Source organism: Acinonyx jubatus, chromosome F2 (genome assembly GCF_027475565.1).
Source record: "Acinonyx jubatus isolate Ajub_Pintada_27869175 chromosome F2, VMU_Ajub_asm_v1.0, whole genome shotgun sequence".
NCBI classification, from domain to species: Eukaryota; Metazoa; Chordata; class Mammalia; order Carnivora; family Felidae; genus Acinonyx; species Acinonyx jubatus.
In genome coordinates, this window is record NC_069394.1 from 14,744,027 (window position 1) to 14,763,462 (window position 19,436).

A 19,436-nucleotide genomic window follows, 5' to 3' on the forward strand; every position below is an offset into this window, starting at 1 on the left:
AAAACTATGAGTCACTCATCTCCAGTTTCTCCTACGCATACATAACATAAACACGTTAATAAAACTTCTCTTTGTTTCTCTCCTGTTGATCTGCCTTTTGTTACAGAGCCCTGGTGTGGGGGGGAGAGCCACCAGTCAAGAAAGAATTCTTGAGCCATTTTTGTTGCAAAAAGGCCCCGTGAGCAGAAAGAGCGCACTGGGGGTGTGAGGAATAACTGATTAGGTACTTTTTAGTTAGTGGGGGGTAGGAATAGCGTTAAGTCTCTAAGGAATTTGGAAGCAAGGTTTCCAGGACCCTGAGGAGCTAGCTGCTGTTAAGATAAGGTTATTTACTCCTATCTAGTAAAACATTAGTCATGAGACCCTTCCGATGTGTATCAGTGGGCTGTATGTTTGAAGGACGATTGCTAACCTATATGGGGTGGAGGGGATGTATATGGTTATCAGAGGGAAGGAACACTGACCAGAGAGAAGCTCTGGTGGTGAAACATTAAAGGAAGTCCTCGAGGTAGCTGTAGGAGTGTTACAACCTGTGTGCTTCAAGAATCCTGCCTGGAGACTATGAGCCGCAGCGAAGTCCAGCCTTTATTCCCTTGTTCTCCCATCAAGCCCTCGCTGAAAACCTAGAAGGGTGAAAACATAAATATTTGTTTCCTCCCCTACAAATGCAAGGTCATAATCTCACACAGGTCCAGGGTGAATGTAAGTAACAGATACAAGAATCTGAATGACTATAGATCTTGCCTCTTAGACTATGAGAAATCCAGGGTTTAGATGAAAATTAACGCACATCTGAGAGACACAAAACAAACACCATGAGCATTAGGTCCCAGGTATGCTAATTTGGCCCTAACAGGACACAGAAAACATAAAATACATAGGGACTGAAAAAGATTGCTAATTCCCTAAAAAGAAAAGCAAGAAATGGTTCAAGAATAAACCTAAGTGAAGTACCATTTTAAAAAATAAGCTCTCTTAATTTTTTTTTAAAGGAAGCAGTAAAGTATCTGAAGAAAACTAGCCAAGTAGGCATCTCATTGTGAAAATCTGAAGGTATAATCAAAGAATCTCCAAAACAATTTCTGACAATCAACACACCCCCCCCCCAAAGATTTAGATCAAGAAACAAATGAGTCCAAACCTAACATAGAAACAGATTCACTTTTTCAGGTGACTTTTATCATTTACTTAAAAATCTGCATCAGGAAATATAAAATGGATATTCACCAGCTGCCAAATGACTACTTCCCCACAAGTTCTGAACCCACTGCAGCTCATTGTTACAGTCATTACCAAAACCATATACACATACCTTCTTCCCAGCCTTCCAGCCATTGTTTTGGGATTCACGAGGAAGATATGCCCTTGTGGCCACAAGTTAAACAAATTCAGAAGGGAATGGAATGGAGTGAATGCAGTGCAGAATAGAATAGAATAGAACACAACAGAACCGAATGGAATGGAATGGAATGGAATGGAATGGAATGGAATGGAATAGAAATGAAACAAAATTCAAGCATACAATTTGAAACTATGGGAATAATATGCAAGTTAAAGACAGATGGTAGATAGACAATTGATAGATGATAAATAGGTACATAGATGATAGATAGATAGATAGATAGATACATAAAGAAATACAGAGGGGCACCTTGGTGGCTCAGTCAGTTAAGCTTCTGACTTCAGCTCAGGTCATGATCTCACGGTTCGTGGGTTTGAGCCCTGCGTCGGACTCTGTGCTGACAGTTCTGAGCCTGGAGCCTGTTTTGGATTCTGTGTCTCCCTCTGTCTGCCCCTTCCTTCTCCACTTACACCCTGCCTCTCTCTCTCAAAAATAAACATTAAAAATTTTAAAACAATAAATAGATGTGGAGAGATTTCAATAAATTTATGTTTAAAAAGGTTGGTCACAGTATTCTCTCAGAATGCTTAACTTCGGAAATTGATACTCCTAGGCTGTCCACAAAGCAGAGCAAGTCTGCAAACTGTCCATCACCCCCCTCTGAGGAGTACTGATATTGAGAGTAAGTCTGCAGAAACTTACGACAGTCTAGCAGAGAAAGCTCATGCCTGTTGAATCTAATTATGCCTTTTAATTTTTGCAGCGATTCATTTTCACGGTATTTTATAAAAGAACCAGACTGTGATGGATTAGAAATGTAAACAATAAGACTGCCCCTTTTCCACGGGTAGCCTGAGACGTGTGTAATAAAGTTAGATTTGGTCAGGGGATGCCATGGATGCCTCGCCTCTCTGTGGCTGTACAAATCCCTGCTTTCACCTTTCCAGGAACTGTAATTGTTCCCTCGCACTGTAAGAGAGGTGAGAGGAGCTGAGTAGGCTGTGGAAAAAGGGAAAGTGGCCTTCCTGCCTAGCAGCTACCAGCTAGAACCGTAAACGAGCTGAACCCTCAGAATTCTGCAGGGGGCACGAGGCCCCCAGCTTGCCCATTTACACCAACTGTCCTAAAGTTATTGTTCTTGCCTCTGCACACGGTTCTTCAAAAGTTTGTCCTAGACTTCATTCAGTCACCCACAGACACCACAAGATAACCTCTCCTTTGAACTCCTAGGCTAATGGGCAGTGGATATACAGGCCCCTTTCTGGCTTTGGGGAGTTAAGACAGAACCCACGATTCGCTCCCTTGTTTTGGTGGTATTTATTATATGGATGTGGTTTGCGGTCTGTGCAGGGCTGAGCGGATTCCCAGTGGCCTGTGCGTGCACTGGAAGAGCTCAAAAGTGTACAGAGCTAAGATCTTTCTGCAAAAACAGAAGCTGTAAGCCTCAAGGTTACACCCCCCCATACATGCTGCTTAGCTCCAAACCACAAAAAAGTGCAAAAGGTACTTTCTCAGATTTGTTTACTTTTATGTCAGATTTTTTGAGAAGAGCTGAGGGTTAACTCCCAGATTCACTTCTCGGAAAATTAATAACAGTTCGTTGGCCTTCGAGAGCATGTGCCTGGCACCCCCCGTCCCATATTCCTACTGCTTGGTCCACTTGTCTCAGGGCCCATAAGACCTATAACACATCAAATCTCTGCTAATTGCCAGATGTCACAGCCATTTCCCTTCTAGATTGACTCTTCTCCTGGCAGCAAATAAAGCCTCTTCTTTTCTCACCTCTACATCCTTCAGCAAGAGATTTGTGTCAGAATACGGTCCCTCGTGTTGCCAGCCAGTGCTTTCTGCGGAATTCCTTTGTGTCCATGCTGTTTGCGAGCTGGGATGTACGCCTAATATTGAGTTCAGTGCTGCAGATGATGCTGATGTCGAAAAGGACCTCGGGATAGAAGTGAGAGTGTGTCCCCCGGGTGTTAGAACAACTAGAAGAGTTTAAAAGCTCACTAGCTGAGCCCCACTTTCCAGTGATCTGTAGCCCCCGCGTCCATCCCATCGCGACAGTTGGAAGTCCCCAAGGACACCTGTAGCTAGTTGTGTTAAAATTGACACTGTTGACTGACAGAGGTTTAGGCCAGAAGGCTGCCTCAGAGAGGAGAGGAGTAGTCTGATTTAAAGATGGAAAAAAATATGAGGGAAAACAGAGTTCTAAAAACTCACGTTAATATTTTAAAATAGAAGGAAAATTAGGTGAGCGCCAGTTATCTTCCATATGAGTTTAAAAGAGAAAGCGTTTCTTTTTTTTGAATGTTTATTTATTTTTGAGAGAGAGAGAGCGAGCGAGTGTGAGCGCACGGGGGAGGGGCAGAGAGAGGGAGACACAGAATCTGAAGCAGGCTCCAGGCTCTGAGCTGTCAGCACAGAGCCCGATGCGGGGCTCGAACTCATGAACCGTGAGATCATGACCTGAGCCAAACTCGGATGCTCAACCAACGGAGCCACCCAGGAGCCCTGAGAAAGAAAGAATTTAAATGCATAAGTTGCACATAATATAAATACATGAAAAGAAAACTCTGGGAACAGGAACAGCAAACCTGTAGGGTAAAAGAGGAAATCCAAAATGTGTCCAATGTACCTTTTATTGTGAACAACCTGGCGGTTTCTATTAAAAAGAGCCTCTTCTAAATTTCAAAATAAAATACACTTAATTATAGCCTTTGTAGAGAAGAAAAATTCCTTCCTCTGTCCTTCAAGGTCTTCCAGCCGGACTAAAAATTAAATTGACATGAGACAGATTAACGGGAGAAAAAAAACCCAACATTTTATTATGTGCCCATGGAGACCCATTACTGAAATTGAGACCTAAAGAAATAACCAGAGAGGGCAGTTTTCATACTTTTTAGGAAAACAGACAAGAAATCTGTAAGGAATTGACCGGACAAAGAAAACAACTTTGTGAGCTTCAGTTAGTGAGGAATTGTAAACAGCAGGTGGGCTGGGGTAGTAACTTAATAAAAAGTAACAAAAGTTGTTTATACAGCCTTCTCTGCTCTTAAATGCCCATCTCTGGTGACAAGGATGTCCCTTTACCTCCTGGTACAGGAGGACAGCTTTCACAAGGGAGATATATCTCCTGCTTTGGGGGGGAACAGCGTGGGAGGCAGAGTATCCTTCCTGCACAGGCTGTCTCTTAAGTAACTTTTATGTAAAATAATCAATATTCCAAAATGGCACATTTTGGGGTGGACTGCCCTTGGCTCCTACACCTACAAAGATGTGTTTAATATAACAAAATGAAAACATGCATTCAAAGTATAGAAAATAGTGCCAAAAGAGTAATTAACCGGCAAGAATCTGGTAAGTCATGTTATTACTATCACTAACTAGCACAAAACCTACCCTCAAATATGTATTAAACAAATAAATATTTAAAAGCCATAAAAAGGGAGAAGGAATATGACAACACAAAATCATGAATAAAACAATGAAAAGATAAAATAAGATTTGTATGAGAATATGATAGCAATATTAATAATGCTTTGGGAAAAAATCAGAGTGTATATGTTGGAATTTAACCACTGGTTAAAAAACTGGAAAGTATAACAATTAATAAAATTTGGAATAAGAAATGAGAAATCTAGTCATTTACCTGTACCTATATAATATCTATTATTTTATTGTGTCTACAGTGATTCAGTTCAGTGTCTGACTCCCTAATAGACTGAGACTTTCACGGGGATAGTTGGTGGGTTATGCTCAGACTCTGGTTTCCCACATAACAAATGCCTGGTAAATGCTTCCAAATGAATAAAAATGGGGGGAAAAAAGAGATTTTGAAGACACAGGACAAGATCAAGAGATTTAAATCAACATAAAAGGTTAATAGTAACTTAAAAATAAAAGCGCTTGAGTCTGACAAATTTACTGGACAATGCTTCCACACATCTGAAAAAAAGAAAAAGAAAAAAGAAGGATAAGAGTGAACAAACGATTATTCTGGAGGAGATAATATATGCCAGGCACCAGGCTCAGACTTTACATTTTTAAAAAGGGAGGTGTGAGAATCAAAACAGAAGACATTGAAATATCAATGTTTGTGGGTGATATGATTGCATAACTAGAAAACAAGAGAAAAGTAAACCCAAAAGACAAATTAAGCTCTTTTTGCTGTAGGATGAAAGGAAACACCAAGCATTGCAATTAAATTCTTAGGCACTAGTGGTAGCTAGAATATGAAATAAATGAAACCCATTCCTGGCAGCAAAAAAACTGAGTACTTAGGAAGAAATGCATTAAGAAACAGATGTTCATCCAACACACACACACACACACACACACACACACACACACACACACCACCCTAAATGCACAAGAACACACACATCGATGAAGAGATAAAGTCTCCACAACATTGAAAAGACTTTAAAGTATCTGTATTATTCTAAGTGCCGGTCCATTTCAGTGATATCATTTCTGAGTCCTACCATCCCCCCAACTACACTCCATCCTAACTTTCACCACCAGATCCATGATCCTAAAATAGAAATTTATGATACACCCACTGGGCCAAAACTTCCTCATCCACCAGACCCCGATCCTGCCATAGCACAGAAAAAGGTCAAAATCCAAAGTCGTGAACAGGTATCTCCACTTACTTCTTTCAATTTATAATTGGTTTTTGAGATTTTTTTAAATTGTAGAACGCTCAGAATGAGATTTACCCTTTTAACAAATTTTTAAGTGTATGATTCACTAGGGTTAACGGCAGGCACAATGTTGTAACAGCAAATGTCTAGAACTCAACTCATCTCGTGTAATGGAAACTCGATGCCGGTTAAATAGCAAGTCCCCATTCTGCCCCTTCCCCCAGCCTCTGGCAGCCACCATTTTTCTAGGAGTTTGACTATTTTAGATTCCTCCTGTAAGTGGAATCACACGCGATTTATCCTTTTGTGACTGGCTTAGTCCACTTAGAATAATGTCCTCCAGGTTCACCCATGCTGTCACACTTAGTTTCTACATTCATTTTCTGACTTCTCCGTAGTTGCCTATTAACTGACCTCCAATGACCACACCACATGCTCCCCACCCACGCATTTTTCTATTTGTTTCTTCTCACGAAGCTTTCCCAGATTTTTCCAACTTGCGCGACCTATCCTTTCATCATACAATATGCACTGCCACTTACTGAAATCTTACACTTCCTTGTGACATTTCTTGTGGGCTTTACCGGCACTGAAATATATCAGTCTGTGTGTTTCTGTCTGTATTTCCAATTAGGCTAAACACGTATCCCATACAACATTTATAGCCTTCATAGTATTTAGTACAGTGTCTTTACACATAGTAATTATGCAGTAAATATTGTTTAATCGATTGGATGGTTGGAAACTCCTCAAGGGAACATTTAACTTACCTTAATATCCCCAAGGCCTAGGAAGTACCTGACATATAGTAAATGCTCAATAACTATTGTATTGTGTATGGGGAGAAACAGAGAGACTGAGATCATTTGCTGAGACCGCACACAGAGGTCAATTCTCAGTTCTCTCCTTATTTGACTTAGCAGAGGCATTGACCCAGCTTCTGGCTCCTTCCTACTGAAAACATCTCCTTCACCAGACTTTAGGACATCCACTTTCTCAGCTTTCTTCCTTTGTCACGAGCTGCTCCTTCTCAGTCTTGCTTTCTGTCCCTTTGTCTTCTCCCAGCCTCTTCCACCTTGCAATGGCTCAGGACTCAGTTCCTGGTCCCTTCTTTCTTCCCCGCTCCTCTCCTCTCCTCCCCTCCTCTTTTCTCCTCTCTTCTCTTCCTTTTTCTAACACTCACTCCATAGGTGACCTCATTCATTCATGCCTTCAAAACACCCATATTCTGAGAACTGCTGTATTTAAAACTCCAGCCCTGACACCTTCACTAACTCCAAACCTATAACGTCCTGATCCCTACCTGATATTCCCACCTGGACGTCTAACCATGTTCCAGATGGAACACATCCTGAGCTGAGCCCTCAGTCTCCCTCCTTGCACCTGGTCCTCCAGCAGTGTTCCTTGTCTCAGTTCAGAATGGGAACATCGTTCTCCCAGGACCACAGGCATTCTTGACTACCTCATTCTCTCACATCTCAATCCATCAGGAAACACTTCGGGGCTCTACCACCAAAACACATACAGATGCCAACAACTTCTCACCTCCCGTCCGTCCATCAGTGTGATCTGAGCTGCTATCATCGCTCACCAGGGTTGTTACAACAGTGGCTGCATTTGATTCCCCACACAGCAGCCAGGGAGACCCTTTCAGAATGTAACTCAGATCGTGTCACTGTGCTTTCGTGACCCTGTACCGGCCCTCCACTTCACTCAGGGCAAAACTCGAAAGTTTTTAGGAGGCAATACGCACCTGGACTTCCCATGTACTTTTCCGACTTCATGTCCCTGGAGACTAATTTCCCCATGGCCCGCTCCCCTCGCCCCACAGTTTCCTCCTTGCTATTTATCCCAGTCATCTCTTCCTTCATAACAAACTTCCCCCAAATTAAGTGGCCTAATACACTTCGTTATCCCTTGGTGGCTCTGTAGGTTGGTTGACTTTGGCTGGGCATTCTCGCTTAAGGTTTCTTGTGGGGTTGCAGACCACTGTCAGCCAGATCTGCAATCACCTGCTGGCTCAGAAAGGCGGGCGTCCAAGATGCCTCATTCACATGACTCACGGTCGATGCTCGGGTCTGAGCTGAGGCTGCAGGCCAGAGCGCCTCCGTGTGGCCTCTCTAAGCGGCCTGGGCTCCTCACAGTGTGGCCCGGGGAGGGGAGTCGGTGTTCGAAGACCCTGTCCCAAGAACAACTGCTCCAGGAACCGGGAAGCCGAAGTTTTCTGCCAGGGCCACACGTACAACCGGCACGGCAACACTTCTGCCATGTGTTATGGGTGCCGGCAGTCACAGAGCCTGGCAGGACTTAAGGACTTGGAGAAACAAAGTCTCCCTGTCCATGGGAAGGTGGCAAGATGGCATTGCAAGAAATGCATGTGGGATGGGAGATATTACCGAGGCAATCTTCGGAAAACAGAATTTGCCGTGCTATTTTTCACACACAACAGCGACACACCCACCGCAACCCCTCATGCTGGCTTTCCCTCTGGCCACGATGTTTCTCTCTCAGTATCAGCTTTTTGTTCTCCTGTTGCTCTGAAGTCTTTGCTTATTCACTTACTTCAGCTCTGACAATATGCCAGTGAGCTCCCCCCTTGACCACTGCCTTTAACATTGTACGTAAATGCTCCTCCATAGGACCAAGTGCGCAAAATCTCTCTCGACATACGCATTAAACGCTGCTTGACCAAACTTTAGGCAGGCTCCTCTCCTCCACATGGGCCCCAAAATATTGGCTTGTCCTCAAGTTTAGACAAGCACTAAACCACTAGGGTGCAAAACATCCGCCCCTAACACACCTCATTCTGAGAATCTGCTAACCATAAAGAAAAACATTTCACTGCGAAAACACCCCAAAGATGCCACCTGCCCACCCCACCCACTTGCCCTCCTCCCCCACAGACTTCCTGCTAGCTCTTCCCACCCCACCCTGTAAAAGAAAAGCCCTTTATTTCTTTTTTGATGGATTTTTTAAGTTTTTATTTATTTGAAGTGAGAGAAAGAGAAAGAGAGGATGAGTGGGGGAGGGGCAGAGAGGGGGATGGGGAGAGAGGATCCAAAGCAGGCACCACACTGACAGCAGAGGGCTTGAGGCAGGGCTCGAATTCACGAACCATGACCTGAGCCGAAGTCGGACGCCTAACCAATTGAACCACCCAGGCCCCCCAAAAGCCTTTTATTTCTGTTTAATTTTGAGATAGTTGCAGATTTCTAGGATCAGAGGATTCTGCCTATCGAAACAGTCTTTTAAATGAAGTCTCTCTTTATCAAGTCTGTATTTAATTTGACTTGACACTTAGCACTCCCAATCCTTTTTACCCTGAACCACTTTTTCTTACCACTTATTCCCTTCGCACACACTATGTATTTATCTATTTATTATGTTTATGTCCTCTCCTCCTCCATTAGAACACAAACCGGATGACAGCGGGATGTTTTTCTATTTTGGCTACTCAATTTCCATCACCCAGGACAAACGTTGCAGGCGCTCAAAAAGTATTTGTCAATTTAGGGGATAAAGTCTCACATGTGATGTGATGAACGCATATCCATCTAACGCACAAAGATACAGGATAAAGAAATATTCGCTACTGATCTTCTAGGATCTTATTTTCTACCCCGGATAATTGCGTCTCTGACATGTTGCTTGAGCTAGCTTCTCGTCTCCATCATGTGGTTTCTGTAAAACTCTTGTTAGCGCAGTCCTATTTTTCTTAGTCTTTCCTGACTTCTTTCCCTCTCTGTTCTTGAACTTAGCTCATAAACTGGAGCCTGGCTACTGGTGAACAGTTTTCTCTGGTGCTGTTAGCCACTGGACTTCCAATCATTTTCTCGTAGCACACCTCTGTCCTGCTACCTTACGTTACCATGTTCTATGACACGTTCGAAAATACTGTATTGTTATTTGATTTGATCTTGGTGTTTCCTCTTGTCCAGCTGATCTGGCCACCCGAGCTTGTCTGGCCTCCCTGGGCAGGCACGTGGCTGTTTCTGACACCTCCTAGTCTTCCACATCCTACCTGGGTGACTTAAGTCCCTCACAGACACATCCCGAGGCAAAAGAAAAAGAAACATCTCTCCCTCGTGATCATGCATAGGTACCATTAATGGAGTGAGCTTTTGTCAAAAAGATCTCTGGACACAACGATTTCACGTTCCCAGTTATTCCTCCACTCCTAGGTTCTAGACAGAGAGAGAAAGAGGGAGAAAAAAAATGATCCTCCGATCCTAAGGAGTTTCAGCTCACGAGCACATCAGTCATCTTGTTATTACACACCGCTCCTCCTTTCAATAAAGTACCAGAGCCCGATTACAATGACTGAGATACCAATACCTCAGAATTTCATCCAAGCGTTGCTAAGGAGTTGGTTTGCCTTATCTAATATATAAAACACATTATTGGGCCAAAGCAGTAATTCTCAACCGTGGGCAATTTTGGCTCCCAGAGGATATTTGTTAATGTCTTTGAGCCAGTTTTCTTTGCTGCAGTTGAGTTGGGGTGGGGGCACGGAGAGCTACTGGCGTCAGGTAGGGCAAAGCCTAGGGTGCTGCTGAACATCCCACTGTGCACAGGACCTCACTCCACGACAGAGTCATCTGGCCCAATAGGCCAATAGTGCTGAGGTTAAGAAACTGAACTTAAAGTATCCAAACCGTTGTGCAGGTATGAGGAATAATGGACAGATAATGGGAGAGACTGGAAAGTCCATGTACAGCCTTGACTCTACATAAAAGCACTACATATAATAAAAAACGTCTCTCTCATCTGGTCAAGTATTCAATAAATGTGAGTGGACCATCTGACTAATGGATTGCAAGGGATCCATTTGTATTTTATACAAAAAAAGATTCAATTTTTTATAAACAGAAGTAAAAGAAAAAACATAAGGTGAATAGTTATTTAACGTTAAGATAGACAAGACATTTCTTTTGTTTAATGTTTATTTATTTTTGAGAGAGAGACAGACAGAGCACGAGCAGGGGAAAGACAGAGAGAGAGAGAGAGAGGGAGACACAGAATCCGAAGCAGGCTCCAGGCTCTGAGATGTCAGCACAGAGCCCGACACGGGACTCGAACTCGCGAACCATGAGATCATGACCCCGTGAGATCATGACCTGAGCCAAAATTGGACGCTTAACCGACTGAGCCACCCAGGTGCCCCGACAAGCTATTTCTGAAAGTAACATTAATTCTATCCACCGTTCAGGGTCCAGTTCAAGTTCTTGAACCACGTTCCTGGGAAGTGGCAAGAAGAATGGAATAAATTTCTATCGCCCAACAAACAGAGTAAGTTGCAGCTCTAGGGAGGCTGGCTTATGCCTGCAGATAAGCAAAAGGCCTGATTAAATAGGATTTTGTCAAAGGAGCTTAAGTTTCACTTCTAAGTCCATGCTTTCAAACAAGGATAAAGAGTGTTCCCAAAGAGATATGGATGCTGGAGAATCAAGTCCCAGCTCCAGTGTTCAGCTTCTGTCTAGAGAACACGGCCAGCCAGCGATGCACATGCATCTTTCCCTACTTGTGGTTACATCATTACATTTTAGTCCTTGTGCCTGGTTTATTTACCCCCTTGCAAACCACATGGGTTGGCTCACCTTGACTGATGAAAACAAAATCAATTGCTACAGTGTCATTTTCGAAGAGAAAGGGGGATATATTATATATAAGACACCAAAATGATGCAATTTAGAACACGATACCTACAGCCACAGACAAGAACATCTTTTCTTCAATATGGCTACAAGTCTTCATCTGATGTTTTTTTCTTTAAATTCTCCATATAACTGTCCCTGCAGGCTTGGGGGGTGGGGGGAAAGATGCTCTGGTCTCGTCTCAAGCCAGCAACATGCACAACTGTATCTGTAGCTGTTCTCTTCCAAGAGTCCATGTATAACCCAACGGCAGTTCTGGGTGTGTTTGGAGATGCTCTTCCCAGTCCCTTGCTCCTCGTTGACTTCCAGTCTGGGCAGAGAAGTCCATACTAGCCTATAACCTTGTTCAGCATCAGAACGGGGAGCCAGTCCCGTTACCGCTGGCATCCCAAGTGAGGAGGCAAGAACGCAAGTGGAGGACCAGGGTTCCAGAAAGCAGATGAGGCTCTTTACAGAGAAAAAGAGAGCAGAGCACAAGGAAGGTGAGTTACATTTTAAGTAAGGAGACTGAGCATCAAATTAGACAGCACAGCCTATTGTACTTCAAAGAACAAAATACTTTCTAAACCTCTGCATATAGGGGCACCTCAGTGGCTCAGTCGGTTAAGCATCCAACTTTGGCTCAGGTCACGATCTCACAGTCTGTGAGTTCAAGCCCCGCATGAGGCTCTGTGCTGACAGCCTAGAGCCTGCTTTGGATTCTCTGTCTTCCTGTTTCTCTGCCCCACTCTTGCTTGCACTCTGCCTCTCTATCTCTCAAAAATGAACAAGCGTTAAAAAAAATAATAATAAATAAATAAACCTCTGCAGATAAACATGCGGCTTAAGTGTGGAGATTTTCTTAGGCTACAGTTAACTGGACATTGAACAAACTTTCCTTAACTATACCACATTCCTGGAAAAGATTTCTCAGTCCATTCCGGTCCTCGGTTTGTCCATATTACCTGCCCAATCATTTGTTTTTCATACAACTTCCTGTATTTTTTGCATTTCCAAAATCTTGACTTGTCACTTAATTTTGCATGTAACTGTACCTGGGCTTTCCATCTATGCTTGGAGTAACTTGAGGACGGGGAGTTTGCTTATTTTGTGTTCTCCGGAGTAGAAAGCATAATTCTTTTCCCCAAACTAGTGGTATTTGTGATTTTAAACTGTAACTGCTTAATGAATCCACACAAATGAGTGGAGGACAGAATAATATCTCATCTACCCAGAACTCACTGCCCCAGTAGTCTTATCTTTTTGAAGCATGTGAAAGAGTCATAAGAAAAAGAAAAGCTTTCAAACATCCAAAATGGGTGTTATTAAGTTCATTTGTACCATCCTAAATGAGCGTGAAATAACTAAAGGGAAAATCCTGAGATTGTTAAAGCTAGGAATTATTTTAACAATGTGACACATGAATTAGAATAGGGTAAATAAGTTTTGACGCAGATATTTCTTCAGATGGCATGACATTGGAGTTTTTTTTTTTTTTCTTTTCATCAAAAGCCAACCAGCCTAAATCTCTCCCCTTGCTATACAGAGGAGACACTGTTCCTGGATGACAAGGAGTTTTAGCACCGCAATTTTGCCAAATGTACTCGGGATGAAAAAAAAAACCCAACAAAACAAAACCCAAAACCTTATTTTTCATCATTTTCATGGATATGTGCAATAGGCAACAGGAACAAGAATGGCTAAAAGAAATGCAATAAATGATGATTCTGTTCATAATGGGTTACTACAGGGAATTACAGATAAAGCATTTAAATTCTCTGGAGCTAGACTTTATTTTTAACTTTGTTAATTTTTTATAACATTTATTTACTATCGAGAGACAGAGAGAGACAGAGCATGAGCATCAGAGGGGCAGAGGGAGAGGGAGACACAGAATCCGAAGGAGGCTCCGGGCTCTGAGCTGTCAGCCCAGAGCCCGACGAGGGGCTCGAACTCACAAACCGTGAGATCATGACCTGAGCCAAAAAGTCAGACATTTAACCATCTGAGCCACGCAGGCGCCCCTGGAGCTAGACTTTCAATCCAGGTCCAAAGTAATGATTTTTATGAAACAGAATAATTTGGCAAATCTGGCATAGACAAGTATAAAACACAGAAGAGAATCAGCAAAACAGACAGAATCCGACATGAATCAGTATGAGCACCCAGGCCGGAGCATGAGAGCAGTGCAGCTTAACGTGTGACTAAAGGACTCGCCATCACCTGAGGCAGGGGACTGTGGTGTCAGCCAGTTATGTTATCACTGGATCAGGATTGTCGCTGTGCTGTGTGACCGTAACACTGTGCTTAAGAGAACCACCGCTGATCTTACGTATTAAAGTAGTCACTCCTGACTCGCTCTTTGTGTTACCTTTAAACAGCATCAAGTCAAAAGCACTGCTTAGGTATTGTTAGAAACCGGTTTTATGCAACAGTTACATTTAGTTACTCAAAGTTAGGTTCCATTTAGTTACTCAAAGTGACGGAAGCTTGGAGATCGAGAAGAAAACGACTCAATAATTTTTCTCTTCGAAGCTCATAAGCAGAAATTGCTATTAGAAATAAAACAAAGATTAAGTTAAAACTGCTGATAAAAATAAGTACGTTGTTGGGGCGCCTGGGTGGCCCAGTCGGTTGGGCGTCCGACTTCAGCTCAGGTCACGATCTCGCGGTCCGTGAGTTCGAACCCTGTGTCGGGCTCTGGGCTGACAGCTCAGAGCCTGGAGTCTGTTTTGGATTCTGTGTCTCCCTCTCTCTCTGACCCTCCCCTGCTCATGCTCTGTCTCTCTCTGTCTCAAAAATAAATAAATGTTAAAAAAATTTTTAAAAAATAAGTACATTGTGGGGGCGCCTGTGAGGCTCAGTCAGTTAAGCATCCGACTCTCGTTCTTGGCTCAGGTGATGATCTCACGGTTCATGAGATTGAGCCCTGTGTCGGGCTCTGCACTGACAGCGTGGAGCCTGCTTGGGATTTTCTCTCTCTCTCTCTCTCTCTCTCTCTCTCAAAATAAATTTTAAAAAATTAAAAATAATAAGTACATTGTGTTAAATTTTAAAAGCATGCATTTTAGAACCTAAATTTCCAAGACCACTTTCTTCTGTTTACTGTGAGTAACTTAGATAAGATTCAATTAAAAAGGAGTACTGTGGGTGTGGCCATGACAGAGTACGGGTTCTAGACCGCTCCCATCCCCACTACTGTAAACAACTATAAAAGTGGACAAAATAAGCGAAGCATTTCTGATGGAGAAATGGGAGAGGAAAGGGGTGATGTCAGCGCACAGCTTCGTGCTAGCAAAAAACCAGACACATGTGGCAAGCTCAGTATTTTCTCAACTTTCTGCTTTGGGGACCTTCAAGGTTCCCATATGTCACCAGGAAAAGAGCCCAAGGAGAGAACGGCACTCTTGCTAAGCTGATGAGGCAGCAATCAGAGTCAAGGACTTCTAGAGCCACTGGAATTTGCAGGACCGTGACCTAAAGAGAAGAGCACTGCGCAGACAGGAGGTTCCAGAATGCTGAGTGGGGAAACGGATTCCTGGCCAGGGCTGGATAGTACATATGTAGGGAGAGCTTCTTCTAGAGCAGAGAGGAAATACCACAGTGCTTCTAGACTCTGCTTCTGAGTACAAAGGAAATAAATCAGCGATTCAATAAACTAAAACACAAAAGAAAAATATGCAAACATTTGGAAGTTGCACAACACCCTTCTCAACGCTACAGTCAAAAAAGAAGTCACAAAGGACATGGAACTATTTCAAGCAATCATAATGGAAAGGCACCATGTCAATAATTTTAGGAAGCATCGAAGGCTGTGCTAGAGGAAAACTTCCAACTCTGAATATTTATATGCAGACCAAGAAAAAAAAAGCTAAAAACGAGTGATTCATGTTTCCACTATAAAAGGATAGAGGAACAGCAAAATAAACCCAAAGCAAATAGAGGGAAGGAGTTAGTAAATATGAAATCTAAATCAATGAAATAGTAAACAAACATCACAGAGAGTAAGAAAGCTGAAAGGTGGATCTTTAGAAAGAGAACCAAAAATTGCCAGAGTGAATGTTACGTGCCACCCCAGATGCTCTATGTTAATTAAAACAACGCGGTCCATCGCGCTCCGGCCCCTGAGTTCACCATTTTTGAGGTTTCCTAGATGGACCTGATGGACGGTTCAGCCATAAAACATCTAAAACTTCATCTAGTCCAGCAGGGTCTGAAATGCCAGAAGAGCTCAATAAATATTTATTGAATAGATGACTGAAGTGTTTCCTTTATCAGAGGAGGAGGCCGAGAGGCAGGAAGGGACTTGCCTAAGGTCACCAAAGCCGTAAGTGGTAGAACCTGGGTTCAAGTCATATCTCTGGACTCTGGGGTTTGTCCTCCCCACAGACCATGTTTTCTGCCTTAGCCTGATCAGATTTTAGAGTTTCAACTCTCTAGAACTCTAGTGAACCTTAATAACTAGTTCTGTATAGAGGAAAATTTTAAAACCATTGTCATAATCAACCAGGCTCAGGCAATGGCCAGAATTTAGCAACTCTAGTCAGAAGGGAGGAAGAGGTAGGAAAGAAGTGATTAGAGGGGCTGGCATCTGAGGAGGCATAACATGATCTACCTCCTCCTAAACACATAAAACAATAGCAAACAGATACATAGCATGTACTTTAAGTCAGGTGCTTCCCTAAAAACTCCACAAAACTAATATGAAAGTACTCAGTCCTCACGACAACCCCACAACATAAGAACTATTATCATCCCCATTTTACAGGTGGCAAAACCGAGTCAACGGCAGGTTAAGTAACTCACTTAAATTCATGGAGCTAATATGTGGTGGAGTCAGGCTTTAGACTCTATAAAAGGCAGCAGGCAGTCTGGTTCCAAAGTCTATGTCGCCCACATTATACAAAGAATCGCTTTTACTATGGACCCTAGCTCCTAGTTAGATAGGCAGACCAGACCTCAAATTCTCCTCCAGAGGTTGAAACCCCATAAAATAATGACAGGTCCCCACTGATGTTGCAAGCCTTGCACACAGCTAAGTCGATGGCGAGTACCACGATACCCGTTCCTTCCTTCCCCCACTCATTCGTTATTAATCATGTGACACATTAAGAAACGTATAGATGTGAACTGAGTTAGTGTTCTGAAGGAATGGAAGACAGTGTTTTCAGAGCGAACCACAAATATTATTTCACACCTACCATACACTAGCTTCACAGATCGGAGACTGGCCGGGACTAGAGAATATTTACAGTAGTGGTCCGTGATTAGAAACGTCTGCGCCAGCCACGTTAGACTGCCCCTGCTCTTATGGGGCTTGCAGGATAGAAGGAAAGACAAATATCAGTAAGTTAATCCATTAGAGAATGTATAGCTGCAGAGTGAGTGAGGTGCTCTAAAGGAAAGGAAGACAGGGCTGTATTAGTGATTCACAAAGGACGCTGAGCTGGCCCCAGGGCAGCACAATAGCCAGCCTTGAGAAAAAGATGCCTGGCTGAGAGCTGAAGGATGAAAAGGTGACACAGATCCACAGGGAGAGAGTTCCAGGCAGGAGAAGCAGCACTTGAAAAGGCCAGAGGGAGCTGCTGGTGTGAAAGCCCAAGGGACCAGGGTCTGGGTGAGACGAGGCTACCGCAGGAGGCAGAGACAGGCCAGGCGGCGTCTGAGAGCATCATGATCTTTGTGCAAAGGGCATTAACAAAGCAGTGGCATGAAACCAGGAGCACCCGATACAGCCGAAAAGAGACTACACAAATAATGACACTCAGATCTTTTGTCCTCTCCCTCCCAACCTCCAGCCTCACTTGAGTTCACGCCCGCCCGCAAAATTCAGCCAGCAGGGGTCCTCACCAAGCCACCAGATCACAGAACCTTGGTGTCAGCAGGGAGTTAGACAGCATCTATCTAGTCCCACCACCTGCTGGGTAAGCCCTATATTGTCCCCTCTGAGGCCCAGGCGGTCTCTAATCTCCGCAAAACTAGCCATCTGAAACCAGCATAGGCTTAATAGCTAGGCAGCCTCCAGCAAGTGAAATCATCTCTACGAGCTCCATTTCTTCGAATGCACAGAAGGCGACTGTGATGTCAACTGATTATTAAGATGACGTAGGTAGAAATGTTTCCAGCACCATGCTCAGCCTTTGTCTCACAAGTGACAATTTAATCTGAATTCAGCCTTTCGTTTGGAGCTACATCTTTCTCCCGTTTGATCCTCACAATACGGGATGGCTATCGTCCTCCCCCCAACCCCCACCAAGCAATTTTGCAGATGACGGAAAAACCAAAGCTCAGACTACGGAAGTAGCCTGCCGATTGCCGGCCGGCAGTAGCTCCCTTCATTCTGCTCGTAAACCGAGTGACCGGCCAGACTCTCGTCTCACATTTAGTCAGAAGAGGCTCCAAGAATCCTTTGTGCCTACTGGAGACTCACAGACCCCGAGGAAGCCTAGGCAGGTAAGGGTAAATGTTTTAAAAAGGAGATGGTGAGAGGAAACCTTGTGTCTCCCAGCAGCAGGGACCGTAAGGGGCAAGGATGCACGCCTGAGCTGGTCCTGCTCTGGAAAGAAGCCTCATGGTGCCTACTGTGTCTCCATGAGCTCACATCACCTTGAAGCTGGCGTCTGTAGGTGCACAGGCTGGTGATTATGCCAGTCAACCCTCGAAGGGGCTTACTCTTCCAGAGACGGCCACTTACACATTCACAGTTTCTGGGGTTGAGGACATTTCAAGGCTGGAGTAAACGCTCCGTTGTTTCCCTAATGCCTCTTCCTCCTTCCCTCCCACTTGCAGCCTACACCTCGGAGTGGGGGATGATGCAACAGACTGAGGCTTTGGAGACTATTCTCTGTCTGTTTGTAGTCCCTAGGCCGCCATGTCTGCAGAATCCTTTCACGGCATTGGAGTCCAGGACCAACACAACCTGACACCAACCCATCAGCCCCATTGACCTCCATGTCCCTAGGGAGTACATCATAGATGTGCCATAAATAATTCCTAAAATAATAGGGAGTGTAATGAATGAAACTCAAAAAGTGTAGATTAGGTTTGACTTCATGGAGTTTCATTTATAAGCAGTAAGACCTGACTCAGAATCTTCTCGATACGGAATGTGTTGTAATGGCCTTCTACTTCTCCTCTAAAGTCCTGAATGATGCCAAACACGCAGAGGAACCAGCTAGGTTTCTGCTTGTTCTGAAACATCTTTCTGTCTCTCTCTTTGACACACACACACACACACACACACACACACACACACACACACACAGAGTACCTTTCGATCTCCTTATGAGTTTTAACAAGCAACAGAGTGTTGAATAGGTTAGCAAGCTATTGAGTGACTTCTCATTTGCTGTCAAAGTAGGCAGACACATGGTCCTAGGGAATGTGCATGGGTGTTGGTGGCACATTATGGACCCTACAATCTCCTAGTATGTCATTTGGGCAGTTACTTAGCTCTGAAACTCTATCTCCAGCAGAGAAGTAGAAATGATCATAGTCATTGAGTGGCAGGGGAAAGAATCATGATGCAGTCATATGGGGAAAGACATCCTGAGCTCAAACCCATTTCACTGCGGTGGATGCTGGAGTGCTCCACGCAGAGTCCTCCTTCCCAGGACTCAGAACCCCATTCTTGCAGCTGCTGGGATTGTGGGGTGCTGACAGCTCACAGCTGAGTTCCTCCCCAGGAGCTGCTCTCCCCTGGCCTTGCCCAAAGTCACATCCCTCTTCCAGGGACAACATGCAAGCATTTGAAAGTGTGGGCCTCTTTCTCAGTTCAGGGCAGCTCTGAGGCCAGAAGGCCTCCAATCCCCCAGC

The 19,436-nt window shown here is 43.9% G+C and overlaps 1 long non-coding RNA gene across 3 annotated transcripts in view; it reads right to left on the bottom strand.

The window, feature by feature from the left end:
* Nucleotides 1-19,436, bottom strand: part of LOC113600575 (uncharacterized) — a 238,784-nt gene that overhangs the window by 2,408 nt on the left and 216,940 nt on the right. For 2 of the 3 annotated variants that reach the window (XR_008292568.1, XR_008292567.1), the window contains exons 5-6: nt 11,843-12,089; nt 465-615 (exon numbers count right to left, since the gene is read on the bottom strand). This is a non-coding gene — a long non-coding RNA (uncharacterized LOC113600575). Of the gene's footprint in view, nt 1-464; nt 624-11,842; nt 12,090-19,436 lie in introns of all 3 variants that reach the window. The other variant, XR_003421621.2, reaches the window with a different exon arrangement.